Raw genomic sequence first — 6457 nt, 5'->3', positions numbered from 1 at the left:
CTTTGAACTTTACATAAGCAAGACAACTAAGTTATATTTTTTATTAAATCCTAAAATAAATAGACGGATAAAGTCTCATAACGCGTGCCGAATGAGTAATACTTTTCATTGGGCGTTTGATATCTATTTTGAGATTTAATAATTTAAATTTATATAAAAAATTAATTTTAAGATAAAATATTTCCTATTAAAAATAGTTTCACCTCAGAATTAAATTAGTTAAACAATTATGATTTTAAATTCATAAATTAAAATTCTAACTTCACTTTTAACTCATTCCCATAGTCTCCTATCTTTATCACCCCACGCTTCCTAACGCCTTATAGAATTTACTTACAAAATATTTTTCGTGAAAAATATTTTTTTGGTACCAAATAGACACTAAGCATGGAAACTTCTTCTCTAAGTAGCTAAACTAATTCCAACTGTAGAAACAAGAACAAGACAACTGTACTTATAACAAGAACAAGAACTAGATCAAAACAACCCATAAAAAGAGTAAATTAATTAATACCTTATCTTATACTTTTGTTTAATTAGTAATATTTAGATTATTTGATATAAAAATGTGAAGTTTGAAAAATAAATCTGAAAGTTTTTCAAGTTTATTTTTTACAAAATTATTTTAATTTTATATTTTTTTACGAGAGATCTGAAAAACTCTTCGATTTTATTCGAGAAACGTTCAACAAATTTGTATCGTTATCAATAGTTGGACAAGTAACAGGACATGTAACACGACGCACCCATTATTTTATTAATAGACTAAAGAATATTAATATTATCAATTTTTGAATGCAATCTTAATTTATCGAAACTTAGACAACAAATGATAACACCCACTTCTTCTTTTTTTTCTCATACAAAACGAGTCAAGACTTTTTCGTTAAATAGCATTTTAAATATGCTAATTCTAACGACTAATTATTAGCACTGTAAATGAAGTTGATTTTAAGATTTTTATACGTTATAAGATAGTAATTTTTTTTTATTTTTTCTCCATTTGGTGTTCGATATTCATATATGAATTTGACTATATCAAAATTCACATATTATAGGATTGATTTATGATTGAAAGCGATGCTATCTAGTAGGATTTTTTTCATTTCCAGAAACTGAAATTTGAGACTCTGATTAAGGACAAAAGAATAGAATTTCAATACAATTATCCCGTTACAATCTATATTAATACTTAAGTATATTGTGTCACATTAATGTTTATTTTGCAACATGTCAAGTAGACTATTCCTTAAAGTGGTATAAGAATCACCAATCTCATAAGCTTTCGTCAATAAGATAAGTAGATCAATAATTAATGTTATATAATTAATACATGTATTTATGACGTATAACAATGTCATTTACTTATTAGATACCCAAAAATGAATTTTAGTGAGCACACAATGGATGGAGGCATGGAGCTATGGAGAATTTTAATAAAAGTTTAATATAATAAACAAAAGAGAACACGTTTAATTATGAATTAATATGTATGTAACATTTCTCTATAAAAATATTTCAACCTAATTTGGACAAAATAATCTGTTCCAACTAAATGAGATTCCCTTACCATATTACTCCTTAATTAGAGAAATAATTATCGGTAATCATACCAAAATATTTTACAAGGATAATTTCGAAAACATTTATCAAGTTCAATATTTCACTTATTTTTAGAAAAATATTTCCTCCGTAATGAATACATCCTTTAATCCGTATTTCTAAATAAATAGATAGAAAAAGTTTCAGAACTCATATGAAATTTAACAGTTCTCCATTATTCTCGTTCTATGTGGCTATTAGATATTATAATTTTTAAAATAAAAATTAAATAATAATAATAATATATTCAATATAATCTTTAAAATTTTAATTTTGAAGAAGGTAAAATATACACATGTCTGCCTATTATATCTCCATTAAAAAAAAGAAACATAAGAAGAAGAAAAAAGAGAAAATAGGAAAATTGAATCACAAAATGTGGAATCATACCCTCATCAACAATGTAAGTTCAAATAGTCAACAAACTAAACTATCAGCCCCAGATAGAGTGACTGTTTTCGTTAAATCTTCAAATATAAAAAGAAAAAAAACCACAAATCTACTATGAATTACATATATTTTTTTTTGAATCCATAAATATTTCTGTTTCTATAAATTACATTTACTAAACATAAAAATTGAAATTTTTAATTAAATATAAATAGAGATCACTTTTTTGAAACATTATTTTTTTAAGAAAAAATAAAATATGCAAAGATAAGATTAACCGTAACACATGGTGTAACTGAGTCAAACAAGTGGTGACACGCACCTTCTTTTTCCCCTAAAAAAAGGACTCAAATTTATTCAAAGACTCCACCATTTTTGAAGTCTTCCCTAAAATATCTCCTCTATACTTCTTCTCTAAGTATTCAAAATTTCTTACTTTTCAAACTCTTAGATCCCTATAAACAACAACCCCATTTCATATTTTTGTAATAAAGATTCAATCTTTGGGGTTTTTAATTTGTTTTTTTTTTACATAATGGGGGATTCAAAAAAGTACATAACAGCTGAGGAGTTAAAGAAGCATAACAAAAGAGAGGATTTATGGATCTCTGTTCAGGGGAAAGTTTATAATGTGACTGAGTGGATTAAGCAACACCCTGGTGGAGATATCCCTTTACTTAATCTTGCTGGACAAGAAGCAACTGATGCATTCATTGCTTTTCATCCAGGTACTGCTTGGAAACATCTGGATAACTTCTTTACTGGTTATTATTTACAAGATTATGAGGTTTCTGAGGTATCAAGGGATTATAGAAAAGCTTTGTGTTGACTTTGCTAAAAGCTGGATTGTTTGAAAAAAAGGGTCATGGGGTTATGTATTCATTCTGTTTTATTGGGTTTTTGCTTTTCTTGATTTTCTATGGTGTAATTTTTAGTGATAGTTTCTTGATTCATATGCTTTCTGGAGCATTGTTGGGGTTATCTTGGATGCAGATTTCTTATTTGGGTCATGATTCTGGTCATTACTTGATTATGGCAAATAAGGGGTTCAACAAAATGGTACAGATTATGTCAGGGAATTGTCTTACTGGGATTAGTATTGCTTGGTGGAAATGGACTCATAATGCTCATCATGTGGCTTGTAATAGCTTGGATTATGATCCTGATCTTCAGCACTTGCCAGTTTTTGCAGTATCTTCAAGTCTGTTTAAGTCATTGAATTCTACCTTCTATGGAAGAGAGTTAACGTTCGATTCTCTGGCGAAATTCTTTGTCAGCTATCAACATTTTACTTTCTATCCAATCATTTGTGTTTCCAGGGTGAATTTGTTTGTACAGACTTTGTTGTTGTTGTTCTCAAGAAGGAAAGTGCCTGATAGATTTTTGAACATATTGGGGATCATGGTTTTCTGGACTTGGTTCCCGCTTCTTGTTTTCGCCTTGCCTAATTGGACCGAGAGGGTGTTGTTTGTTCTCACAAGCTTTGCTGTGACCGGGATTCAACACGTTCAGTTCTGTCTGAATCATTTTGCTGCTGATGTCTATGTTGGACAGCCTAAGGGGAATGATTGGTTTGAGAAACAAACAGCTGGGACTATTGACATTGATTGTTCTCCTCAGATGGATTGGTTCTTTGGAGGATTGCAGTTCCAGCTTGAGCATCATCTGTTTCCAAGGCTACCAAGGTGCCAACTGAGGAAAGTTTCTCCTATTGTGCAGGAGCTATGCAAAAAGCACAATTTGCCTTATAAGAGTGTCTCCTTCTTTGAGGCCAATAGGTGGACAATAAGGACACTCAGGACTGCGGCGATGCAGGCTAGGGGTCTGCTCTGGGAAGCTGTTAACACTCATGGCTAATCTAGATTTTTGTAAGTTAATTGTTTGTTTTCATTGCAATTGGATATTGTGTATTTAATGTCAATTCTATTGGTTGGAACTGAGAGGGAATAGTTCTGGTTTATCTGCTGCTTGCAATACGAATTGTGATTTTTGTTACAGCAACATACTTAAAACTACTTCAGTATAAAGTTAGTGCAGAAACTACTTATATCAATATATGCATATATTATCCACTGCTGTATACTTAATCTCTGTATATTTGTAGATAACCTCCCTCTTTCTATGATTTGTCATGTCCTCGTATTCAAAACTTTCTAAACTTGATGGGCAGATTGACCAATTTTGTTTGTGGTTTCCACCATCATTCTATCTCACACTTTGACTTCATTAATTCCTCCTCTTGCTCGAACTCTTCAAAAATGTCGAGGAGTGCTCGAACTCTTCAAAAATGTCGAGGAGTGTGTGATATCACATATTTTTGTGGAGTCTCAACATTAAGATCAAATTTGAATGGGAATAATTGAGTGGACATATCCATCATGGCTTTCAATGCATTATTAAAAGCCATTTTGATCATCATCATTATGCATGGACCCTAGCATGATGTATCAGAATAGCTGGAAGATACATCACCACAGAAGTAAAGCAAAACTTCCAGCTGGAAGATCATAAAAATAAAGTGAGCTTTAATGAAAAAAGGTGCGAAGGGAGAAAAAAATACAAATATATATTTTTAGTCCAAGACTGATACATATAAGCATGAACGACAAATAAATTATTGAATGTTTGTTTATAGTAAAGTGAAATATCAATTGTTTTATTGTCTCCTCTCTAAAAAGGCTTATTGGCAAGTTGAAGTTTGCCTTAGAACTGTAATGACAACACTGAAGCCCGTATTAAGTAAGGCGAAGTGTTCAACATGTTTTGAGTCTCGCTTCAAGGCTTAAGCACGCCTTTAACCGTCTGCTTTTGGTTGGTGCTATCATAAGACCATTAGCTCTTTTCTTATCCAAAACAGACTTGTCATGGGGGCAAGGGACAATTCCCCTCGCACCACCAAAAAATTGCGTGGAGGGAGATAGCTCCAGGCCTTTTTCTGCTTGAGATCACAACTTCACTCCATCTCTTTGTAAGATTCATAGCAAAGCTAAGGCTGGTGAATCGATTATATACGAACTGGTCATCATAAGTTATGATTATCTAGGTTGATCAATGGATTCGGATCATTGCCAAGCGCCTGAAGAAATGTGATGTTCACATAGTCGTTTGTATTTAGCATTGTCTGTCCAAAGGATCCTTGAAGATAGAATCTTTCAGCATTAGTTTAGTTAAATTGCTGGAACACTTGTTTGGTTAAATCATCTGCAGGAATGAGGCCACTTCTAAGAAAATCCTCTTGGCTGAAATTGTAAAATTGCACCCCTTCGGGGTGGCCCAGTGGTTTGGGCTTAGGATTTCCATGTTGGAGGTCTCATGTTCGAAATCCCTTGTCAGCGAAAGCAAGGGGTTTGCCTTCTGGGTCGAGCTCATTGCACCGGGCTTGCCTAGTGCGGGTTATCTCTCTTATGTGGTTTGCGAGCTATTGTATAGGAGCGGGGGTTTTACCCTGTGCGCACCCAAAGGGTAGCGGCTGCTAGAGGCGTATCCAGGATTTTGGAATGATGGGTGCACAATGCACTATTGTGAAAAGGTGAATCTAATTGGTTTGACACTTAGTTTCGTATCGTTGAAAACAGTTAAAATTTTAAATCTATAGGTCCAAAATTGAAATGATTAATTAATTATAACGCCAAAAATGCTACCAATAATCACTTAGAGAGGTGTTACCTAATTTTAAAAAGAAAAATAGTACAAGATAAATATAAAATTCAAATTTCTAATGTCACTGAGAGGTGCACCCAATCATCATTCCATTATATGATACTTCGATTGTGGGTTCACACCTATATTTAACAAAAATTTAAAAATATAACACTACTATATATGATTTCAGGAAGGGAGCATGGGTTCACGTGAACCTGGTGACCCCCTCCTGCATACGCCTCTGGCGGTTGCGGGTTTCCCTTTTCATAAAAAAAAAAAAAAATTGCACCCCAAACATAGTAAAAAAGGCCCTGTTTTGAGTGTAACTCCTATCCAAGCATCCAGAAAAGGATACTCTGGTGCTGCACTCAAGTAGACCTTGTTACCGCGTTTGCTGTATGAAGAGAGTAACTGAGCAAGGTCATTCCAGTGCTCGTGCGTTCCACCTTCAATATCTAAGTCAATTCCATCCAAAACAGCATCACCAAGAGGGCGAGAGCTGGATTTTCCTCCCAAGAAGTTGTTCCAGATATAAGTAGCAACTTCTCTAGCACCCTCATTCGAGTTAAGGTACCAACCCCTCCTCCAATTCAGAGCAGGACTTTAACCCCTTTCGCTTGACACGATTCTATGTCAGAGCTTAAGAAGCTAGTACAACAACCAAGAGTTGGATCATAATGTCCTGCTTGATCAATCATTGGATTTTGGCCATTCCCAAAAGTATAAAAGAAAAGTTAATGAGTTAGGAACAATGTGTTTTGTTGTTAGTGAATTATTGTTTGATCGAAGTCAAACAACAACATACTCAGTATAATTTCATAAG

General features: G+C 33.3%; 1 pseudogene; it reads left to right on the top strand.

Annotated features, from left to right (window-relative positions):
* Positions 1-2348: 2348 nt before the first annotated feature.
* LOC102596143 (delta(8)-fatty-acid desaturase-like) lies at positions 2349-4045 on the top strand (annotated as a pseudogene).
* Positions 4046-6457: the final 2412 nt, after the last annotated feature.

The sequence above is a fragment of the Solanum tuberosum genome, unplaced genomic scaffold (assembly GCF_000226075.1).
Source record: "Solanum tuberosum cultivar DM 1-3 516 R44 unplaced genomic scaffold, SolTub_3.0 scf00267, whole genome shotgun sequence".
NCBI classification, from domain to species: domain Eukaryota; kingdom Viridiplantae; phylum Streptophyta; class Magnoliopsida; order Solanales; family Solanaceae; genus Solanum; species Solanum tuberosum.
The sequence above is the reverse complement of the archived record's forward strand: the minus strand, read 5'-3'. Positions and strand labels throughout refer to the sequence as shown.